The sequence below is a fragment of the Gigantopelta aegis genome, chromosome 5, assembly GCF_016097555.1.
Source record: "Gigantopelta aegis isolate Gae_Host chromosome 5, Gae_host_genome, whole genome shotgun sequence".
In the NCBI taxonomy this organism is placed as follows: Eukaryota; Metazoa; Mollusca; class Gastropoda; order Neomphalida; family Peltospiridae; genus Gigantopelta; species Gigantopelta aegis.
In genome coordinates this window covers 26,943,800-26,969,966 of record NC_054703.1, presented here as the reverse complement: position 1 = coordinate 26,969,966, position 26,167 = coordinate 26,943,800, and positions in this window count along the sequence as shown.

Here is a 26,167-nt window from a genome sequence, read left to right as displayed (position 1 = left end):
ATGATGTTAATTTTTATTAGGTAGATCTATAGCAACTTTATTTACACTGATGAAAATATTTAGCATGTTTTACTAGACAAACTATAACGAAGACCTGACTAAAAAGGAAATAGAAAACGTCTGCCACTTATGTGGATATATGTATACTGTTACTATTTAATACATAACATTCCAATATATATTACAAATTTGAATTGTTATTTATCTCTTTGGTTGTTATTTTGCAAATATATGTCAAGCATGGTATTTTTCGCGCTGTTATTTTGTGTGAACATGGCGTTTTCCCGCGCCTTAAATTATTGTTTTGAAAAGGGCATTCGCCTTAACAATCACATGAAATGGTTATCAGGCACACTGGTGCATTTTAAGTTAAATGGTAAACTGTGTTATGTTTAACGACACTACTAGAGCGCATAGATTTATTAATCATCGGCTACTGGATGTCAAACATTTGGTAAAAAAATTTAGTAGTAGCAAGGGATATTTTATATGCACCATCCCACAAACATGATAGCACATACCACGGACAGTCGTTTACCACTGGGCTAAGTATCGTCCCTGTGGCTGAGTAGGCCCGTTGTTGAACAGAGATTACTCATGACCATAATCGGTGTGTAGGTCATTAAAATAATTTACGCGCGAGGATGCCGAGGTTTATTTTATGAGGTATGAATATCGAACATTTTGGCGTGCCTTCACGAGAAAACTGTTCAAGCGCGTCTGTCGTGGACATAACCTCTGACTACACTAGGGAGTTCTACCCACGACATAGCTTACCCATCGTCTTCTTTTCATCAGTGTTGTTTGTTTGGTGGGGTTTGTGTTGTTGTTTTTTTCCCGCTGGCTGCAAATTACACATTTTATTTACAGACCATATGGAAAACACCTTTTTGGATTCTAGTCAGAACGGACGTAGAAAGAAAGTGTGGATTTTTTTACGTCCGATTTTTTTTTTTTTTTTTTTTTTTTTTTTTTTTTTTACATTACAGTATATATATTCAAAACTTGTGGCACCATGTTTGAACCGTTTCTCAACCAAAATAGTGCAACAAATGGACATACAAACCAAAAATGTATAACCTATCGTACTCACTAAATCCCGATCGAAGTAATTATGAACAAAATAAATCTTCCAACTACCAGGGCTCACGCGACCGGGCGAAGTGAGGCCAAACTTCGCTCTGACCAGCCTGACGTCGCCGTACCAGTCACTGTAAGGCGAAATCTGTGTCGCCTTTTTAAAAATAGTCATCACTTGCAATGCATCACGGATGAATGGTGAAGAACTCGAGGAACACCTATTCATAGATACTAATTAAGTGTGAAGTATCTGAGAATTTGAAGAGAGACTGGCGCCACAAAGTCATGCGACAGGCTCACAGATAGACGGTCTAGCTCAGACAACACCCGTGTCTGACACTAATAGTTGGCCTAAACGTGCTACTGACTGTTGAAGCGTATTGTCAGGCGAACGTGCTGGATATTGTACAAGGGTGGGGGATCTAGACTATGGCGAGTTCTTATTTTTTTAGGAAGTTTGGGTCATGCTCCACCGGAAAATACATTGAAGCAGCAGACCTCGACGTGAAAAAAAATGCGCGGAGTAATTAACTAGTTTTACGTAGACGTTGTCATAATGAATACATTCAACATACAAAGCAGATGTAGAAATTATAAAATCATACAGCCAAACCTGTCCTAGCGGATTTGTAATGTATATGCACTCATAGTAAGCGGCGACCTGTCTTACACACCCAGCAGCCATTTAAACTGGATCCCAAAGTCGCTAGAGTGCCCGTGTTAAGCGGCCACTGTAAATTCTACAAATTTTTTTTATTGTAAACAACAGTGACAAGGTGTAGCAGATAAGCAATTTTCACACCTTCACGGATGCTAGCACCCATTCAGTGTGACAACTCCACAGTGTACCAATTAAGAAACTGTGTAATCGAAGCTTGACCGTGGTAGATTAATCTACTAGCACAATACTCTGCATGGAGTATTTATTACGTGAAATGAGAAGACAAACTTGTGAGAGAATGAATTATAAACAGTTAAATTAGTGCTTTTCAATTACAATTCATTATTTCTAAAGGCGGCGACGTATGGAAAGGTGATTTTAAAACAAAACCTGTAGAGCACATATTCATCAGTTACCAGTACAGACGGTAAAAATCCCTCAACAATAATAGAAATTTAAAATACAGATTGTAAAAGTTGCCCCTGTATCAAGATAACTTCTCTTTGCGTATTTTATTTTTCGAATTAAAAATTCAAGTCTTCCTGCTGTTAAAAACTTCGCCCTCTCTAAAGTTTGAGAGAGAAGTGACTTCGCTCTATGATTTTGACCTCGCGTGAGGCCTGAACTACAACCTATAAAACATTCTCCGCCATTTTATATTTGCTAAATAGAGGGAAGAAACTCGTTCTGCACATTAAAGAAAGTGTTGACTTAATGTGCGTCCTACACTATTTCTGTTCCTGCTAGGTAGGGCCTCGCGGATTCCTCATATCTTAAGACAGTTAACAGTTATTCTCTATGTATTTGTATTGGTATTTGTTTTTGTATATATGTAATTCCTTAGTGAGAATATTGTGCTATGCGGTGTAGTGTTGGTGTTGTTGTTTGTTTTTGTTTTTTTGTTGTTGTTGTTTTTGTTTTTTTGTTTTTTTGGGGGGGGAGTGTTTGTGTTTTGCTGTTGTTGTTTTGATTTGTTTGATTTTTGGGGTGTGTGTGTGGTGTATTGTTTTCGGATCGACTGGGAACAGGTGCTAGGAGTCTTTATGAATAACGTGTCCATCCTACTGAATGAAAACTTTTGTGATATCAGATATTCAATACAAATTTAATACAAAGATAATAGACTCTCCAAACTTTGGACCCAGCATTTTCAATGACAGTACCTAAAATGGTAAGCAGTTGTGGTCGTCCTATTTCCAACAGTGACTGAAGTGGCTTGATGTATCTTTTCACTATTCAGAGCATAACAAGGCTTTTATAATTCTAGGGTGGTGAGGGGGAGGGCGGACAGGCTGTGTGATTTAGCTCAGTTTCTTGAGTGCTCGCTTGAGGAGCTTGCGTCCCAGGATCAAACCATCGCGGTCGATCCATTCCACTGATTGTGTTTTTGCTTCATTCCAACCAGTGCATCACAACTGGTCAAATGCCGTGGTATGTGTTTTCCTGTCTAAAGAAAGTGCATATAAACGATTCATTGCTGCATTAGTAAAATGTAGCGGGTTTCCTCTGATGACTTCCTCTATGTCAGAATTACCAAATGTTTGACATCCAATAGCCGATGATTAATTAATCAATGTGCTCTAGTGGTGTCGTTAACCAAAAACAATTTTTTGGTATTTGTTCAATTGTTTCAGAGTGAAGGTAAACGGTTGTCTTATCAGACATTATACACGGGAAAACAGACTATTCAACTATGGAACCAGAATCGTGAATGACTGCACCTCAAATTGTATGCAATTGTGGTCATCTTGTTCCCCTCAGTGACTTAAAGGCTTTGAACATAACATGACTTTGTTAGTCTAGGGTGACGTTTGCCTTATCTCACCTAAGTCGAACCTTGGTTCTTCAGATCTCTTTTTCTCTTACTTTGGAACCAGAATCTTGAATGACCTCACCTCAAATTGTATGCAGTGAGTTAAGGTCTGTAACATGGCTTCGTGATTCTAGGGTGGCATTTGCCTTATCCTCGATCTTGGTTCTTCAGGCGTCTCTTTCTTTACATGTAATTAACATATCAACAAATATACAGAAAACTCAGCATCTGAAACAGATGTATGGTGATCGGTCGTGTAGTGCATGAGTTTTTAAAGTTGAGAATGTTTTTAGATATATATATATATATATATATATATATATATATATATATATATATATCGTTTGTGTGTGTGTGTGTGTGTGTGTGTATATATATATATATATATATATATATATATATATATAGAGAGAGAGAGAGAGAGAGAGAGAGAGAGAGAGAGAGAGAGAGAGAGAGAGAGAGAGAGAGAGAGAGAGAGAGAGAGAGAGAGAGAGATCACGCACGCACACACATACACCCTTTTCTAGCTCCACTGGTGACACCCGCTATGATTACTGCAACCACAACAATCAAGTCCCTCACTTCATCCAAAACTAAATGTTCAATGGCCTCGGCAATATTTTGTTGCATATATTTTATATATATATATATATATATATATATATATATATATATATATATATATATATATATATATATATATATATATGTGTGTGTGTGTGTGTATATATATATATATATATATATGTGTGTGTATATGTATATGTATATATATATATATATATATATATATATATATATATACACACACACACACACACACACATATATATATATATATATATATATATATATATATATATATATATATATATATATATATCCTGGAGTACTCAGTTTCCGGTCTATTAACAATAAAAAAGCCTGTCCGCACGCGCAGTTGCAGTCTACATCCAATGTACCAGAATCATTAACATCCTTGGTTATACTACTATTAAAATAGACCAACAAATCTTTGAAATCTTATCTGGTTATATATATGTAAAAACACAGTCCCTACCTGGTCGGATGTTGACACTCTGTGCAATCCTCTCAGTTGTCGGTATATTTTTAGAAAGTGTACCAGTCTAATTGTCGGTCTGTAAAATGTATGGAGCACCACGTGAGGCCTAAATTCATGGTGAAAAACAGAACCAGATGAACTTGAAATCGTAAATAAAATAACATTTGAACACATTTACAAATTGTATATTCACATGATCTATTCTTCCAGACAGTGTGGGCACAAAAACGTTGTGTGACGTCTCACAACCCTTTGCTTCACGCAAAAATGTCAGATGCACCCAGTGGTTACAATTTTCACATTGTGCCCAATTGACTAATTCAACACAATAAAGATGTTTCAGCTCAGCTGGTTCAAACAGTTCACAGACAGCATTTTTCGTCATCATTGATTTCCACATCACTTTCGCTGTGAGCAACGACTGTTTCTTTGGAACAAACTTTCTTTTTTGTACTTGTGCATGGAACAGGATCTGCAGCTGGTGTTGCACACTTTTGCAGGCATTTCAGTTTTTAGTAAAGAGGGCTTTCAGAAATGGCTGTTCCTCCAGTTTTTACAGGTTCATACTTATTTTTCGTTGTTGTTTTTTTTCAGTGAGGTGTTTCAATGGATCGATGTTTTCAAAAAATGTGTCCATTTCATTTGGTCTGGTGTCTGGAGACTTGCCTGTGAAAAGAGATGACATGGTCAGCTGGTTCTTGTCAATAACTTCTGCATTTAGAGGATAGATCCCAATCTTCCGAAAATTTGATACTAAGTTCTGATGAGAGAGGGCCTTTGGGTACACTTTGCAGATGATTTCACCAAAGTCGTACTTTGTAATGGCCTGTGCCATGTTTTTTTTTTCATGATACTCGCACACTCGGAGTACAGATATCGCTTAAATGGGCCGAAGCATCCAACATCTAGTGGATGGGTCAAATGGCTTGCGTGAGGTGGAAAAACAAACAGTATTACATTGTGTTCTCTAGCCCACTCAATCAATGGAATATTAATATGGCTAGCATGGCCATCATATATTAGTAATTTGTGGTCCGAATCAGAACCCATGCAGTATTTCAGAAAGTGATTTTGTAAAAAGTCCATAAACAGATTGTTATTGGACCAGCCTGTGTCTGACATGCAGACTGTAGTACCATCTGTGCAGTTCTGTGATAGGTCTGCAGATATCCTCTTGCCTTTAAATATTATAAATGGTGGAACAAAGGTGCCGATAGCATTTCCACATGCAATGACAGTTGTTGTTGATGATCTTGAACTTACTACAGCTGCTGGGTTGCTTTTTTCAGACAGACTACCATACCTGGTTTATGTTGACAGTTAATCCCAGTCTCGTCTACATTATAGATGCAGTGAGGTTTGTTAATTAAGCCATATTTTTCCATCACATTTTTAAGTTCAGAGAAATAATGTTTGAATTTCTCAGGTGTAGCACATTTCGCCCTATATATCTCTGTGCTTCTCGCCCGAAGCAACTGCAATTCAGGCCATCTCGCCAAAAATCGACAAAACCACCCATTGGAGAGGGATTTATCACCTGGCTAAAGAGAGAGGAAGTGAGCATAATCGGTAGCTAAGCTGATCACTTCTGCCCTTGAATATCTGTATCCCAACGAGGACAGATAGGTGATATGATTGACCAGGTTTCTTTCGTGAGCTTCTTCAAACATTGGTCGTTCTCCTGTACCAAATCGTAGGGGGTCACGTACCTTTCCTGATTTTCTGTCACCAAGAGTTTGTTTTGGTAGACCAACAACTGTTGATGCCTTGTACATAGACATGCCATTTTCAACTGCTTTCCATGCTGCAATTAAGGTCTCAGGTTTGTACGATCTTTTTCTCTTTGTTTTCAATCTTTTCAGGAACCTGAAACAATTTAGAAACATTTGACTTCCATCTTGCTTGAAATAAATATTCAGTTGTGTTTAATAAATGATAATGTTTTACTTTTATTTCTTTTGTTCATCTCTTTAAATTATTCTTTAAACCATATCCAAACAAACATCATGCTGATTTTTAACATTATTTATTTGGTATTTGATGCAGTTGGCCAAAATGGGCTTCCATACTTTTTTCTCTTTTTTTTTTCTTACGCGGGCTTTGATTGTCACGTGACTATCACGTGACTTTCCACACGTAGGCAGACGACGTCTGGAAGCTGAGCTCTGTCGGCGATGATTGCTGCTTATTAAGGTGTGTACATTGAGAGTGTACGTTATTTAGAGTGAATCTACAATGCAAAATGAGTGTTGTGTATTATTCAAACTTTGAAAAAGTTAATTCTTACCCGGTGTTTTTTTTTTCTCATTTTGTCATCTGTGAGTTACGGTGTTGCAATTCCAGTACGCAATTATACCGATGTCAAAGTACGAGTGTGCGCAGACTTCATTATAAACAAACCGTACCAAAATAGGCCGACTTGCGGGATAGGCCGGAAACTGAGGTTAAGCGAAATATTTAAATACACATTGTAACATTTGCAGATTATTATCATGTTGGTGGTAGTGGTACAGAAGATGGGAATGTCCTTCGTTGCAGGGGACATAGTCACGGCGACGGCCAAAACACACATGAGGTCAAACTGGCTGGTACCGTGTTAACCACTGAGAATGAGGATGCTATTTTTCTGGAAGCAGACTCCCCCAAACTGGCTACATTTAGCAAGTTATCGTGATATTTTTATGGTCTCAACATTTGTGTTTCTCTACATGCGAGAGTTAGTTTGTTTTTAAAGTTTGTTTTTGTTTATCGACACCAAAAGAGCACATTGATTAATTAATCATCGGCTATTGGATGTCAAACATTTGGTAATTGTGACACTTAGTCATCAGAAGAAACCTGCTACATTTTCCCATTAGCAGCAAGGTGTTTGCTTTCAAAGAACTAGAGGACTGCAGAGATAACTCTGATGGGTTGCACTGTTTTTTCAAAGACGAAATCACAGAGGGACATATTGACGAAATGCTCCTCGAAGGGAAAAAACACAATTTATATTTCCGGATGTTGTGAAAACAGTTTAGACACTTGCTGTTATTGGTGGAAAACATGTTAAGTGTGTTAAATGCCCCTTCAACTCTGCCTTGTGTAGATATACGATTTTTATTACGCAAAATGGTTTTGTCGTTCACATCTAAGATAAGTACATGTACAACGCAATAAAATAAGACTATTGTAATAATGTATATTTTTTTAACTTAATAAAATAACAAAAACATAATACAAAAAAAGCAAGCACTAAATCTTGTAGTCTGGTACCCACAAGTGTTCTTTGTTGGTTTTCGCATATCTGTAAGGTACTGATGGTTGATCCAAAGGGTGCAAACTTGGCAACGTGAGGCATTTTGAACTATTCAAGATGGCTGTCCAAAACTGATATCACGGATATTTTATGACGTATGTCGAAACTGTCGATGCCTATGCCAGTGATGTAGGGGTCAAGGAATTAAGTTTGAATTACTTTCAGCTAATCAAGACATTGTAACATCGTTGAACTCCAAGATGAGACAAGAAAAGATGTAACATGTTCAAGAAATATGTATCAAATAACTGATAGGTATACTACCTGATATTTTTAAGGATACCGTGGGCTAACTCTGAATATTTCGCCAAATTATCTACTAAACTTCAAACATTGCACAAAGCCAGTTATTTTCTATCAAAATATAAATTATTTTTATAAAATTTGACGAGTACCAAATAAGTCTTAGTGATTGCTCAGCGAAGCCAACGGATCTCACTAGGGTGATCTGTGTCACTTGTTGTTGGCTCTCATGGAAGACCATGCACAGTTGCTGGTCTTGATTGACGAACCCAGTGCAGACATCACCGAGACATTTCTGGGTGTATACTACCCAATCAAATCCATAGACGACAACAGTAACATACCTGTATGTGGCTAAAACTCCTACCTGCAGCGTATCCGCCCTGTATGAGCACTGTCAAAACTGATCAACCTTATGTAGCTGGGGAAATATACCATACCAATCCCAATTCACTGTGTGTTGGCTGAGAAGAAAACTAAAAATCCCTGAATTTGTAGAATTTATATCTAAGTATGATATTCCTTGTTTTACTGAAACAAAAACAGATCAAACAGACTGCATATCAACATTGTTACCTGGCTATACCATCCTTCTGAATAACAGGAAAAACAGATTTAATTAATCAGGTGGAATAGCCACTGGTATAAAAAACAAAATGAATTGTCTTCTACTATAGATTTCAATATCACAAATAATTTTGAATATTTGTCTTGTCTTAGCATTCCCACAGGAATTACAGGTCTTCATGGAAAACTAACCATCGGTGTTGTATACATTCCCCCTGTTGGATCTCCATACTATAAAGAAGATATGTTTTTGACATTATTGAACGTGAACTTATTGAACACATAGAACAACATAGCCCACTTTTACTACTAGGTGATTTTAATGCTAGAACAAATTCTTTCCCAGACAACACTGTAATTGATACTGATATTGACATACTAAACAACATGGAAAATGATATGTTAGATTTGTTTAATGACATATACAAATTAGAAACATATAATATACCCAAAGAAAGAGCAAGTCAAGATATAGGCAAAATAAACAGTCATGACATTAAACTATTAAGCATATGTAAATCACACAATTTATAAATAATAAATGACAGATTAGGACATGATAAACACATAGGAAAATTGCCTTGTAAAGATAGCAGTGTTGTTGATTAAACATCATTTATTTAAAATCGCTAAACATTTTGATGTATGTGAGTTTGACCCACTTTTTTCAGATGTACATTGTGGTTTAATACTTCGCTTAAATGTTGATAAACATGTTAACGATAGCGAAACTTCTAATTGTAAAAGCCTAGTAAATGGAAACCCGAAAAATCAACATAATTTTAAAATAAAATTAACCAGGACTCACTCGAAATCATATCCACAATGTTTGATAATCAGTCCGTTGACATCCAAACACGTGTCAATACTGCAACAGAGGCTATGAAAAAACTATTTTTAGATGCAGCTGAAGCGACTCTAGGTCATGCACAATATTGCACGATCAGGCGACGTGTAAAGCTCAATGGTAACCAATCACTGTTCGGTAAGACACACAGTTGTCGAGTTCTCCGCGGAAAATATTATGAGGCCAAAATAACTCAAGAAAAACTTTAGAAAATAAACAAAGATTAATTAATGCAAGTAAAACGTATAAAAAGTCCTTGTTGAAAGAACATTCTGTCCAAAGATTTAATATTGAAAAACAAATGCGACAACTGAGAACAAACGACCCAAAAGCTTTTTACAAACTACTTAAACCACCTAACGAAACTAATAACTTACCACCGTTAGATGATTTCTATATTTATTGCCAAACTATAAACAAAGGGCGAATCGGACAATAACGAAACAAAAATAAACTTGAATAACATAGACTCAGATAGTGAAAATGTGTGAAACAGTAGGATTGAAGAAAATGAAATATTAAATGCTATAAAACAACTGAAAAACGGTATGGCACCTGGAATCGATAATATCATTAATGAATATATTAAAACAACTGCCGGCATGGTGCTACCAATATATAGTAAACTGTTTAACATGATCTTCGACAATAGTGTTTTTCCTAATGAATGGTTGGCTGGAGTAATTAAACCCATTTTTAAAAATAAAGTAAATCGTTCATTACCAGAACATTATACACCAATAACGTTGCTCTGCTGCATCTCTAAATTGTTCACCGCAATTTTAAATAAACGATTAAATGCTTTTATTGAAGAAAATAATATATTGAATGAATCTCAGATTGCTTTCCAAAAAGGCTACTCTACTACCGATCATTTAGTTAATATACATTCTCTGATCGAAATATTAAGGACAGGAAAAAATAAATTATGTTGTGCTTTTGTAGATTTCCAAAACGCTTGTGATCTAATTTCTAGAACTTGCCTCTGGCAGAAATTGTTAGAAAATTATATAAATGGAAAATTCTTTAAAATAATTTATCAAAGGTATCAAGGAATAAAATCATGTATTTGTACCAAAAAAAACGAAACCTCAGACCTATTTCCCTGCAACATCAGTGTCCGACAGGGAGAAAATTTGTCGCCTATCCTGTTTTCCCTTTATCCAAATGATCTAGATAATTACTTAAAAAGCCAAAATTGTACTGGGGTATCCCTGGATACAGATGGAACATTCTATGATTTGTTTTTTTTACTTTTTATGTTTATTATAAAAAGACGATACTGCGCTTCTCGCATCAAATGCCTCTGACTTACGACAATCTCCTTTCACAATATTGCAATAAATGGAAACTCAAAGTAAATGCAAGTAAAACTAAAATAATAATTTTCAGTGGCACCAGTAATGATTACAAGAACGTTTTTACACTTGGAAATGATGTGGTTGAAAACGTAAAATAATATAAATACGTAGGTCTTACTTTTACTAAACTAAATAAATTTAATACAAGCAAAAAACAGCTAACTCAAAAGTCAACAAAAGCAATATACTTTGTTCTGTCTAAATCTAAAGACAATGACTTCTCAGTAGAATGTAAATTAAAACTATCTGACTCCATTGTACTCCCGATTCTCTTATACAGATGCGAAATATGGGGTTACGAAAACATCGATATCATTGCAAATGTTCATATAAAATTCTACCAGTAAAAAAGGCACCCCGCTATTCATATATGGAGAATTAGGAAGGAGACCCCATACATTAATTATTCAACAAGGAATTATAAGTTTTTGGGCCCGTATCGTATCTGGTAAAAAAAAAATCATCGTTTTTACTGCATGAATTAATGTTACACGACTCTTCTGTTAATGGATATAGTTATAAATGGATACAAATGGTGGAAGATATATTTAACCAGCTAGGCATGACAAATGTTTGGATGTCACGGAACTTTTCATCCATAACAATACTTATTAAGCAAGTAAAATTATGACAAAACGACGAGTATTCACAATAATGGAATAATAGCATAGCTTTATCATCAAGAGGTAAAACGTACACTATATTTAAAGAAAACCTTAGATTAGACAAATATATTTCTCAAATTTAGAACATCTAACCACTACTTACCAATCGAAATAGGACGCTGGAACAACACCCCAGTAGAAGAGCGAACATTCACATTATTTAACAATAATGACATTGGAGACGAATTTCACTATTTATTCACATGTACTTATTTCACTAACTCCCGTAAACATTTGCTTAAGCCATATTATTATAATAAACAAAGTATGTTGAAATTTAAACAACTAATGGCGAATAGCAAAATAGGTGTTCTCAAACAATTATGTAAATTAATAAAAGAAATTATTGATAAATGCAGTAAACCCTAAAAGAACACTGGCCTATAATTATCTACAATGTCTATCACTACCCAAGTATACATATTTATGTATGCGCGTCTTATTTTGGTAGTAATTGCAATAATGTGACATTAGATTAGTCTAATTGTATTTTATTATTGCCTTTATTATTCTATTGTATTTGTATTATACTATTATCTCTATTGCTGTATTGCATTTGTAGTAATACCATTGTTCTACGGTCTCCTGTAAACCCTATCTTGTCACTACAGTTTATATATCATGTTCCTCATATGCCGTTATGTAACGGCCTGAGCGTAATAAAGTTTTGTTCTCTTCTGTTTTGTTCTGAAGACGACTTGTGAAGTAGTATGAAAACAACACGTGTGAACTCTGATGACTGGGTTGTCATGTCGCGTGTATGCTTTGTCGCTGTTAGATAGTGAAGATCAGATTTCAGAAATAAAGACTACTTTGCTGCTAAATGGTTCCTTTTAAAAAAAATGTAATCGAACAGGTTCCATCGCACGCAATAAAATTCCACTGCCGCCAATGTTAACATTTTCAAATAAAAGTGCGTGTATGTTTCATTCCATATAGTAGTTATTTTTAGTGGACTGGAAATATTCAATACATGATTCTAATACTATATTTACAGTGTCTGAACGGAAGTGAACGCGTTTTCTTTGCAGCGGTTTACTGAAACCACAAAGACGTAGGTGGCGTACAGTTATTCAGTTACAACACCGGCCATCGGTAGGTAGGCTGAATTGTATTGGGTTCGCAACCCGGTACTGGCTCCTTCCAAGAGCGAGTTTAACGACTGAATTTTTGACATTCATAAAAATCAAATATGGCAATATAGATATGGAAGGACACATTAATTTTTTTTTTATTCAACTTGGTTTTAATTTACTAACCTTTTCTACAGGGGAGGAGGGTGGCAATCATTTCCTAAAAACAAATTTATTATTCCTAAATCTAGATTTTTAAAAAGGAACACGTACATTCATAGCCGTAGTTACCAAGGCACTATTTCAATGACATCGAAGATGAATTCTATTTTATAATGCAATGTCACCGATATAACGATCTGAGAGAAAACCTTAACTTTTAAGCTAATCCAATTGCTAACTACTGAAAATATTAAAGTGCTCAAGAACCTTGGGAAATATTTGATTCGAGCAAATAATTTAAGAAATGGCCTGATTTAATCTAGGTGGTGGTTTTTTTGGGGTTTTTTATCATATATTAGCTAGTATATCTAGTGTAATCAGATATATATATATATATATATTTCAGATGACATACTTTCAGAATTTGCTAACTTTGCAAATTAGATGTAAATTAATCGAGGTCACTACACTACGTTTATTGACATTAAACAAATATTCTATTGTAACACTCCATAATAGTCAAGTAGCTAAGCTAATTGGTGGGGACAGAGTGAATAAAATTACCAACTTTTTCCCAGCTGTTTTCGTAGGTCCTATGATTAGATTTTGTCCTATAAGCCAATCTGCCAGTGCTTTGGGAAAAAAAATATATCTTGATGTCAAGATGGCCGCTATTTCCGAAACAGATTTGTCAATATCTTGAGTTCTAAATGCTCTCAGACCACAATTCATACTGCTATGTCCATTTTTGAAATTAATGTTTGTGATGTATCCGTGCAATATCTGAGAAATTGTCTCTTGATTTTAAGATGGCCGCCATTTACAAGACGTCTTTGTCAGTATCTGGAGTTCTAAATGCTCTAAATGCTCTAAATGCTCTAAAACTACAATTCAAACTGCTATACACATATGCATCGTCTGAGAATATGCCAACGTAGAATTCTTAATTAAATGTATAGTTACATTTTAATGTAGCTGCCATCTTGAATTTTACAAATGGTCCATTGAAATAATTTCAATGTATACATATGATGGAACCCATGTTTTATAACCACCCTAATATCTCAATTATCTTGTATTACAACCTGGATTAATAAAAACAATAATTACACTTGTCGAAACATTTTAGATGAAATGTGAATTGTTTAGCAGCGTATTGATAATAATAACAATAAAATACGCATAAACAAAAATAAATATCTCTTCAAATATCAACACATTTAGGTAACTAATGGAAAAGATGAAACTAAATTGTGACGTATTTAAATTATGAGTTACATGTAGATTTTTGTTTTCATTTTTTGTTTGTTTTTGAGACCAGACTTAGTGCTTATAAAACTTTTAGAGTCTAGAATCGAGAGTCTAATAGTCTGATACTCTAATGTCACGACGACGCCAAACAACTTGTATGCGTATGACGTCATTAGAGATTGAGTCTGGACTCTAAACGTTTTATAAACACGGGCCCAGTTGCCCAAGTAGCTGTTTTGGAAAAGCCACTGCAAAAGCCAAAAGATAAACCACGTAATGGATGTACAACGTAAAGCAGCAGTGTTGCTCAATCCCAGACAAAATCCTACAACATCATTCGATACACCATTGTATACATACGTAGCCCATTGATTAATGTGATGCGTGGTCGGTCTAGGATCGGTCACCGTCGGTTGGCCCATTGGTTTATTTCTCGTTCCAGCCAGTGCACCACAACTGGTATATCAAAGGTCGTGGTATGTGTTATCCTGTCTGTGGAATGGGGCATATAAAAGATCCCTTACTACTAATGGACAAATGTAGCGGGTTTCCTCTCTAATACTATATGTCAAAATTACGAAATGTGTGACATCCAATAGCTGATGATCAATAAATCAATGTGCTCTAGTGGTGTCGTTAAACAAAACAAAGTTTATTTTTATGTTTAACTCCAAAACCGTTCAAAATAACTTACGGACGTTTTGTACACACTTAAAGTTAGTGGTCTGGTAGTGACTTTTGCTACGAGTGAGTTTTTATTTTCAATATTTGTTTTGCTGCGATGGAAACAAATAGCCATAAATAATAAATGTCATGTTTTCGCAGGCCAACTCTAAAACCGTTCAAGATAATTGCGAACTTTGTTTAGAAAGTATATATAGTATATAGAGGAGAAGGTCGATTCGCTCCAAAACCAACTCGCTCCAGCGGTTGGTCAACTCGCCCCAGCGGTTGGTCAACTCACCCCACTTCATTACGTTCAAAGTAAATTTAATTAATATACTCTTCAAAAAAAGAAACGCAAAAGGGTACAAATGGGTTATAACTCCGATTTTATGTTTCCTACCGGTTCATGCTTTGTGAATATAAGGTCATTGCATGTCCCAAACACATTCCCACGGTTACATTCGATAAAACGCAGCTACTGTACAATAAAGTTCCAAAATGTGAATATTCGCTAAAACGCAGCCACGTGCAAACCATGTCACCACTGCACGTGCGTTGTCTGCACGTGCAACATGAACACCGACAGTATAAAAGTGCAGGGTGTTCGCTTGCCTGGCCTCTGTATCTGGCCGACAGTTGACAATCCAGGACATGCCACGTCTCAGTGAACCGCAAAGAAACAATGCCATCGGCCGACTAGACGCAGGCGAATCCAGAACGGCCGTTGCCAGGGCATTCCATGTGTCCCCAAGCACCATCTCCAGACTGTGGGACCGTTACCAGCAACATGGATCAACACGTGACCTCCCTAGATCCGGTCGACCACGGGTCACTACCCCCGGGCAGGACCGCTGCATCCGGGTACGCCACCTTCGGGAACGATTGACTACTGCCACCTCCACAGCCGCAGCAATACCAGGTTTGCGCAGGATATCCGACCAGACCGTACGGAACCGCCTACGTGAGGTAGGAATTCGTGCCAGACGTCCAGTTTGAGGTGTCATCTTAACACCACAACACCGTCGACTCCGACTGCAGTGGTGCCAGATTCATCGACAATGGCCTCAACTGCGATGGAGACAGGTGTGGTTCAGTGACGAGTCCCGATTTCTGCTCCGACGTCATGATGGAAGATGTCGCGTGTATAGGCGTCGTGGTGAACGTTATGCGGCAAACTGCGTGCAGGAAGTGGACAGATTCGGCGGGGGTAGTGTCATGGTGTGGGCAGCCATCTCACACACTGGCAGAACTGACCTGGTCCACGTGCAGGGCAACCTGAATGCACAGGGCTACATTGACCAGATCCTCCGGCCACACATCGTTCCAGTTATGGCCAACGCTAACGCAGTGTTCCAACATGACAACGCCAGGCCTCACACAGCACGTCTCACAACGGCTTTCCTACAGAACAACAACATTAATGTCCTTCCTTGGCCATCGATATCACCGGATTTGAACCCAATTGAGCATCTATGGGACGAGTTGGACCGACGCCTCCGACAGCGACAACCACAGCCCCAGACCCTGCCCGAGCTGGCAGCAGCCTTGCAGGCCGAGTGGGCCACCATCCCCCGGGACGTCATCCGTACTCTGGTTGCTTCAATGGGCAGGCGGTGCCAGGCAGTTGTCAACACACGCGGAGGCCACACCCGGTATTGACTCCAGATGACCTTGACCTTGGTGGTGTGTCCTATCACTTACTCACAATGGACTAGAGTGAATTGTGAACAATCCTGCAACATTTGGTAATTATCGGACTCACCATTCAATAATTAAATCAATTCTCCAAATGTTACGACAATGTGGTTTTGCGTTTCTTCTTTTGAAGAGTATATATTACATTTGACGAACTGCAACATGTTTCAAGGTAGAACATTCACTGGGAGTTCTAAGTTGTCAGTGTCCCAGTAGTAACCTTAAGTTTGTAAATAAAGAATACTACATTCGTGTCCGTTAGATACCATTTATCTCACAACGAGTTTGATACGTTTTTAATCAACGAGTTTTAATATAAGTGGTATCTAACTAACACGAATATATTATTCTATTTCTTAAATATCTTCAAGGACCAGGTTTTATGCAAATTTTAACATCTATTTCCACTAAAAGTTATTTACAGCTGTTGCAATTGTAGCTAAATTACGCTTACGATATTCATGATTGTCAGGTTAGCTATACGTCACAATGTAATCGATTTCCATCGTGTACTTTTTCATTGGATGTATGACAATGTAAACAACCATATGTTATCAAAATAACGCATGATGTTCTCTCCAACGGGTGTGTACGAAATGCCAATAGCCAAGACAAACTTGGAGAATAATTACAAGATACGTACCATATCAATTTGTACATAGCCATTATTAGCCTATTAATATATTATTGTTTATCCGATATTAGGACCTCTCCAATATAAGACCAGTTTTAATTAAATAAAAAAAGAGTTCGTAATAGCCGAGTTTCACTGTAATATTAATAAATAAAATTATTTCCAGACAGTAAAATTGACTAAACAGTTTGGGACGATTTGAACAACCGTTGGGTCGAGTAAGGGGCGAGCTGGTTTTGGGGCGAGTTGACCAGCATTCTTATATAGTCCGGGAGCCAAGAACAGATACAAATGGCCGAGCACAACACCCGCTACGCAGCTGGTTTGTCACCTTAGGCTGATTGGGGGATGCCTCAGGAACATTCCAAGCACTGACATAGAGTTCAATTGTCGTTATCCGAACAACACAGTAAAGGCTTATATCAATGGTATAGTATTAACAACAATTCCTGAAAGATATCTGTTGTAGAAGCCGAGTAAATCAAATAAAAGTGTTGATATTTGAGCATAAGCCACACCAACCGCCACCCATTGTTAAAAAATAGGCTGTCACCTAGTGTTGCTGCCACAATTCAACTCTGCATCAGGGCTATGAATGTTCCAGACGCATCCCTCAAGCAGCCTGAAGTGACAAACCACCTGTATAGTATGTGTTGTGCTGTACCATTTTCAAGCCTCTTTTCGGAATTGGTTTTCGGATGCATACTATCTATATATACTAGCTAAATGACTGGTTTTTATTAACTGGTGGGGTGGGGTATATTGACTACGTCTTCATGTTACTAGCTTATATATACAAGTTAAACGTTTACTAAAGCACATTGATCAACTGATTATCAGCTGTTGTGGAGAGAGAGAGAGAGAGAGAGAGAGAGAGAGAGAGAGAGAGAGAGAGAGAGAGAGAGAGAGAGAGAGAGAGAGAGAGAGAGAGAGAGAGAGAGAGAGAGATATGTAGATACGTATAAACAGTTTGAACGGTTTAAAGCCACACAGTCACAGATTTATTGGGCCTTATTTCTCTAAATGATTATGGATTATAAATGAAGATTTCATTCATTTGGAGTACCAAACCTCGTTATTGTATCTTCCAAAATATTTTAATTGAACCACCCGAAAGAGTAGGCAAATAATAATAATAATAATAATAATAATAATAGTAATAATAATAATAGAGATAATAATAATTGTGTATTATTATTATTATTATTATTATTATTATTATAATGTTGGTAAATTCACGTAGCGGTGGGGTGGGTGTGGGCGGTTGTTACAGAAACATTACATACATTTCGAGGGGGGCCCAGGAGGGTTACTGGTATAATGTTTTAATATATATATTTCGAGTTTTATTGCCCCTTGCAATTTTACGCATTTGAAATATGAGTACTTAAAACAAAGTTAGGTGAAGATTAGTAGGTATTGCTAACAGTTTCAGAACCCTCGGTTAGTTGAATAATGTATAGAAACCCTCAAATATTTCAGCACTATTTGAGGTTGAACTGTTTCAGGCTTTTAAGTACCACGCGACAGCAAAGGTTCAACAATAACAACACATTAATTCACAAAATAGTTTTCTTCTTTAATTCCCCCATTAAAATGTGAATAAAAGTGTGGAGCCGTCACTGAGTTCCAAACGAAAGTCGCGAGCTTGCTCAGATGTTTCTTCGTCATGAGATGTCAAAGGTTTTGCTGAGGTCTTGGAGTGCTGCGTATGTACTACTACTACTACTACTACTACTACTACTACTACTACTACTACTACTACTACTACTACTAATAATAATAATAATAATAATATGATTATGGTTATGATTATTATTATTATTGTTATTATTAAGACGAAGAAGAATATATTTTTTTTTAAATACATAAATAAATATTTTTAAAAACCCCCACAAATACAATAATAAAACAAACAAGCAAGCTGATCACACTAGTGTTTTAAATGTTTATAATTAGTTATCCATTTTCACAATATAACTACAGGGAAAGAACGCATAAAGGCCTCTTAGACCAGATGGCCGTTAATGACTTTATATAAGTTATATCATTTGAAAGAAAATGAGCAGGTTTAACTTAATAACCTGATAATAAGTGTAATGATTAACACAATTACCTTGTATGCCCGAATCGCCACTGACTTGTGTCCCGTTCTCTGCCTACAATACCTCGTCATCAGAATTAGTGGTATTCGTGTTAGCGAAACTAATTTAATTCCTTTCATCGGCGCTGTTAGAATTACCTAATTCACGGTCGAAATTATCACTACTTAAATTTCCTAAATTGAAATTCTGTATTTCTCCTTAAGGTGAAAAAGACACAATATCACATTCTGGATCCAAATTTAATTCTGGTGAATAACGAAGCTGAGTAAAAACAAATCATCATCGCTTTTTTCGGTCATTTTCAATTCAACAACCTCACAAGCGTGCACTGGTGTAGTTTCCATTCAAACAACTCAAATAAATTTGCACGTGCCAACTACATGTGTGTAATCCTCAAATAGTATTGCACGGACTACGACGTAACGGTGGCTTTCAATTTCAGTCACCAGTAGGCTATGTAATATTTTGGTGCACATTAGTTAGTAAGAGAATTTTGTGAGGCTACTTTGTTTTAAGTAGCATAATGTCATCAATCTCACGATTAGTTGCGCTAACGGCCTCAAACTAGATTCACAAGCGCAACTAATCGTGAGATTTTTTATATTATCCTATACGTAGATAATGATTTGATGTTCTGAATTTAAGAATAATGATCAATAGTTTTTCAGGCATTATGATGAGGTATTTTTCAAACATTAGCCGATTTTTTAAAAATTGTATATTTTTTTCCTCTAGACGATGATGCAGTGTTATTGTTCTACGTTTGAAGGTACTGGTCATGCTGCCTCAATTTGATATGTTCAAGAAGTTGTGTTTTTTGTTGAAAATCTTCGAGACAACCATATATCAGTCATACCTAGGTTGTTAAATAATTGTTTGATATGTTGAATCCAAGTGTAGTTGAATCCATTTACGGACGAATCCTGTAACATAAACGCATGCAATAGAAAGTATAGTTTTGTGTGTTTTCCTGACACAAATGTGGCCCCGAAATTTATCATTCTTTATTCAATAATTAGAATAATCGGTCTACGTTCTAGTTCTCCGTATAACATAAATATTGGTGTACCTTTTTAACAGGGAGCAGGCGTCTCATGAAATTTATGTGTATTTTTTCAATAATGTCAGTGTTTTTATAACCCCATAATTCACATCCATATACAGAAGAATAGGTAATACCATTGTGTCAAACAATGTTAACTTACATTCTATTGATAGAGTGTTATCTTTAGATTTAGATAAAACGAAATATATTGCTTTTGTAGCTTGTTGGGATAAACATGTTCTTGTTGTGTTGAACATGTTTTGCTTATTAAAAGTTAAACTTAAGTATGTATATTCTTTAACGTTTTCGAGAACCTTATTTCCAATGGTAAATGTTTTTGTGTAATCATTGGTTGTGCCATTAAAACATAATGTTTTTTTCTTGTTGATATTGATTTTAAGCTTCCATTTATTACAATAATTGTGAAACATGTTAAGGTTATGTTGTAAATCACGTGGGTTCGTTGCTAGGAGGTCTGTCGTCCGCATATAGCAGGGAAAGCAAGCAAATGCCAGCTTCAAGAAATATATCGAGATCATTGATAACAGGAAAGACTCCAATGCAGTTTAGGCTAAGAAGATACGTTTCCAAGTCATTTAAGTATAAAGAAATTAGGACAGGTGACAAATGTTCAGCTTGACGCACGCCGATGTTGCATGAAAATAGTTCCGAGTATATATTGTTAGTGCAAATGCAAGATTTAATACCTTGATGCATTTGGTGGATAAAATGTTGAAAATATTTCCATTTATATTATTGTCTAATCATTTTTGCCATAAGGAGGTTCTGGGTATCATACCAAAGGCCTTTTGAAAATCGATAAAAGCACAATATAGTTTATTTTTCCTTTTTTTTTATGGTCGGTAGTAGAATAGCCTTTTCGGATTGCTGTTTGGGATTCGCTCAATATGCTATGTTCGTCAATAAATGAATTTAGTCTTATGTTTAACATTGTGGTAAATAATTTAGAACAGCAGCATAACAAAGTTATTAGTCTGTAGTTTTCAGGCATCAGTCGGGTTCCTTTATTTTTAAAAATCGGTTTATAATTCCTATTAACCATTCATTAGGAAAAATACTATGATCTGGCATACGGTTAAATAGTTTAACGTAGATCGCGATCAAAAAAATCGATAGAAGATTTTATATACTCGTTTACAATGTTATCTATTTCAGTTGCTTTGCCATTTTCAGTTGTTTAATTGCATTTCTTTTTTCGCCGTCTTCAATTTTTCTGTTTAAGATAGTATCGTTATTTATATCGATATCGTAAAGATTTAATTCGTTCTCGTGATCAGATTCAGGCGGTTCCCCTTCATTGAGGTTTTTATAAAAGATTTTAAAATATTCTATGAGCGGTAGGTTTCTCGGGTTTAAGGATTTTATAAAAAAAGCCTTGGGTTCGTTTACTCTCAGATTTCTCATTTGCTTTTCAATTTAAAAGTGTTTAAGACTATGTCAAAATTACCAAATGTTTGACATCCAATAGCCGATGATAATAAATCAACGTGCTCTAGTGGTGCCGATAAACAACAACAACAAGCAAAAAAAAAAAAACAAGCAAAAAAAACCCCAGCATTTTAATTTCTATTATATTGCAGAAGGAAGTAAGGAATGATTTATTGAACGACGCTCTCAATATCTTTTAATTACGATTAATTGGAAGGAAGGAAGGAAGAACGAAAGCAACTGAAGAACGAAGCAATGGGTTATTTAAGGCAAGATAAAATAACACAACAAAATAATCTATAGCCCTGTTTGTCCGCCCGTCCGTCCGTCTGTTGGAAGGAAGGAAGGAAGAACGAAAGCAACTGAAGAACGAAGCAATGGGTTATTTAAGGCAAGATAAAATAACACAACAAAATAATCTATAGCCCTGTTTGTCCGCCCGTCCGTCCGTCTGTCTGTCTGTCTATCTATATATATTTAATTTAATTTATACGTACCACCAAGTAGTAATATGATGCACACAGTGATCCAAACACCAACATGCATCAGCATCGTAACACAACACGTGTTTCCCCTCCTCTGTCACTCAAACACACTGTGTATAGCTGTGACGGAACATGCTCTCATGAAAATATGGTTGTCCGGTTACATAACGTTTTCTTGTGTTTGTGACGGGACCAGTCATTATGGGTGTTGTAAAGGACTTGCCTGTTGAAAACATAGGAGTTTTGTTGGGTAATGATTTGACTAGTGAGTGTTGTCAGCCGAAATGTGACCAATTGTTAATTAAAGACAGCCCTTTACCCATAGAAGAGTGTGAGGTTGATGAGATTAAATATCCTGCGTGTGTAATGACTAGGGCTATGGCCAGAAGGGTAACACGAGACCCAGAGGATATTTGTGATTTGTCTGATACGTGTGTGAGCCATGAAATTGGAGTGGATGAGATTATCAGTAAAATGGTAGATAAGTCAACTGAGGAACCAATATGTGGTGGAACCTGTTGATCTCCCGCAGAGGGGAAATGAACCAGTTGTGTTTGATAGAGGGGACTTACCTTGTAATAGACAAGAGTTAATCCTAGAGCCGGGTGCTGATTATGATATGGACAAGGGAGTATTAATGAATAAGAGAGTTAGAGATAGGAGGTGGCAGGCGTCCGAACTAGCTAGGAAGCAACTGAGCCATGCTCAGAGCAAAATAAAATCAGTGTTTGATAGGAAGGCTAGGAGTCGGGAATTTAAACCAGGGGATAAGGTGCTGCTGTACCTTCCCATGAAATGGGGTTCATTACAGAACAGGTATTTCGGTCCCTATGTTGTGCACAAACGGGTTAATGAGACCGGGTATGTGATAAACACTCCTGATAGGGTTAGGAAAAGTAGGTATTGTCACATCAATTTGCTAAAAGGTTATTTTGACAGACTGCCGATAGTTCCAGTGTTACCTGTCCAAATTGAGAGTCACTCAATTTCCTGTGATGATGTCAAGACTGCGGAGACCAAATTAACCAACAGCCAGATTCTAGCAGACTTGAGCCCCCAGCGAGCAATGTTGACTACATTGATACAAGACAATGTTTCCATTTGTCAGGACCTTCCAACGGTTACCAACACCTTAATCCAGGATGTGCGCTTGGAATCCAACGCTACACCGATTCGACAGCATGCCTATCGGAGAAAACCTGGAAAACGTGCGACACTGAAAAAGAAGTAAACGAAGTTCCAGTGGTCAGATGAATGCGAGAAGTCATTCAACCGTCTTAAGCAGATGCTCTCCTCGTCTCCCGTGATGGCAGCACCAGACTACCGAATGCCTTTCAAGCTGGCTGTGGATGCCAGTGACGTGGGAGCTGGAGCTGTGCTGTTCCAGGAAGACGAAAATGGACTGGACCATCCTGTAAGTTTCTCCAAAAAGTTTGACAAACACCAGGTGAACTATTCCACTATAGAGAAGGAAGCTTTGGCCATGGTACAAGCTCTGAAGCATTTTCAGATCTACGTGAAATCGGCATTGCATCAAGTGGTGGTCTTTACTGATCATAATCAGCTTACTTTCATTCACAGAATGAAAGCCACCAACCAGAGAGTTTTGAGATGGAGTCGTCTTCTGCAGGAATTCCCAATTACCATTGAACATATCAAGGGCACATCCAATGTAATCGCTGATGCCCTGTCCCGAAGTTGAACGTTATGATAATGTGTTGACATTCTTGATTTCTGTTTAGTTTTTATATATTTTATTGTATACCAGGGACTCAGAGACTCAGTGTGATTACTGGTAGTCACCTTATTACTATGTGTTATAAATGCCCGGATGCGTCGGTTAACGCACATTTTGTTTTAAATATAGTATATTTCCCTATTCCTAGAGTAGAGGAAATATCCTTTTTGAGGTGGGGGTGTGTGACGGAACATGCTCTTATTATTTTTTTCTCGCCTGTGGCGATGTTAATGGTTTTAGAGGGCTGTGTGCAGCGTGGTTACGTAATACCAGCGCGCGACGGTGGTCGAGCTGTTCCCAATATGCACTTAAGACCAGGTGGGCTTTGTTACGTAATACCTCCGCGCGACCGTACCCTCTAATACACACCCAGATCAGGTGAGGAGGCCATGTGGCCAGTAGTTACGTAATACCTCCGCGAGTTCTGTTTTACGATCTTGTTTCCCAGCGGTTTGGCGACAGCTAGTCTGACCATCTAAGAAAAAATGTCGTCTTGGTCGCTGTGGAAAATTCACATGATAGGGAGAGTACCGCGGTGTGCCCCCAGGCGATATTCGGATTTTTGGAATAAATATATAGGATTTTAGAGATATCGGGGAGAAACAAAAGGAAGGTTCCAGGGGAACGTTGTCTGTCTGGACTGGTAAATACATTATTTCTGCTCTGTTGTATAACCTTGATGTGATTGATGTGACTTTAAATATTTTAATACTGTATTATACCAATATTATTTAGACAGTGTTTCCGGTAATCTGACGAAGTAAACTGTAGGCTTCACTGTTCTAAAATTATAAAGTTTAGCCGGTCATCCTAGAAGACCTAGGTAAACTGTAGGTTATTGTCTTTATTGTGATAGGTGCCAGTATTAATTCTGTATTACAAGGTTACTGAATGAGTAGTTAAGGGTTAATTAAAAATTAACCAGTTAGGAATAGAGTTGTAATTCCTTTATTAATTAAGTTCCCCTGGAAGCGTTTCTCAATTATCACACGTGTGTGTGTTGTATCACGGTGAAGTGATTAGAATATTGTGTAAACTAGACACCTAGTGATTAACTAATTAAGTGATTAGTTCTGGGTTGCTATTATTATTGTTGTTGTAAGTAATTAACTGCGGCAAATATATTTGTCAGCGTAAGGTTAATACAGATTCCAAAGTGTATTGTGTTGTGTTGTGTTTTCTAGTGAACTAACGTGCTATAATACATATGCTTTATATAAGATCGTATCTCTGTTTATACCTAGATCCGAGCCACTCGGGTATACACTGCCCGATACAGAGAGATCTAGTAGATATACAGTTAGGAGAGATATTTGGATAATCGTGTTTCATTCAGTTACGGGTATTATAGGATCCCCGTGACAATACCCACAATGAAAATATGAAATGCGCGGGCTTAAACCCAGGGGCATAGTGTGCTATGGATTTGAGGGTGTGTATGTGGGGGGAGGGGGGAGGGGGGAGGGGATGAATATGAATCTAGCAGATTAATGTCTACATTTTCCGTCAACACCTATATGAATAGCCTAATAATGCATTATAAAAATAGTTTAGCTTCAGAGAATTCACAGACACACCCCCCCCCCCCATCCCCCCTTTGTATACGCCTCTGAAACGTCTATCAACGAATTCGTAAATGCACCAGTAAAACCTTTTATTAATCAACGTTTTCTCTAATTGGGAATCTCAACAGATTAATTACGATTATGTGCTTTAATTGTCAAATGAAAAACGTACTAAGAAATAATTTATTTAACAAAGCAATTATTTTTTGGTTTATTTATTTGTTTCTTTTTAAATCTAGATTACGAGATTCTAAGGTTGCACCAGGGACACGGGCTGTTCACTGCGATATCAGGCTATTCACGGGGAAAGTTCAAAAGGGTCCGCTAAGTTCATATTCGACATCCAGGTTCAAACGATGATACGCTCCTGTGTATATGAATAGTACTTGTTATTAATTAATTCATTCTTTCAGTGGAGTTGTCTCTGTACTTTATTCTTCTCTACACTGTACTCATACAGTTTCTGAAAATAAAGTTTTTGGGATCGTTATTGTCTTGGGCCGTAGTAATCAATGCTTAAAGTACAGCAGGCAATTAACAATTAATCTGTGAAGATATTAAATATTAATTGGCAGCTTTGACATCTAATCAACTAATTAACTGTCGCGACGTGGAGCTTTGGTATATTCCACAGTTACGGTTCAAAAACGCTGTCCTGTGCATACATCTCAGCTAGCTGGGCTGTCTGTTCAGGACAGTGG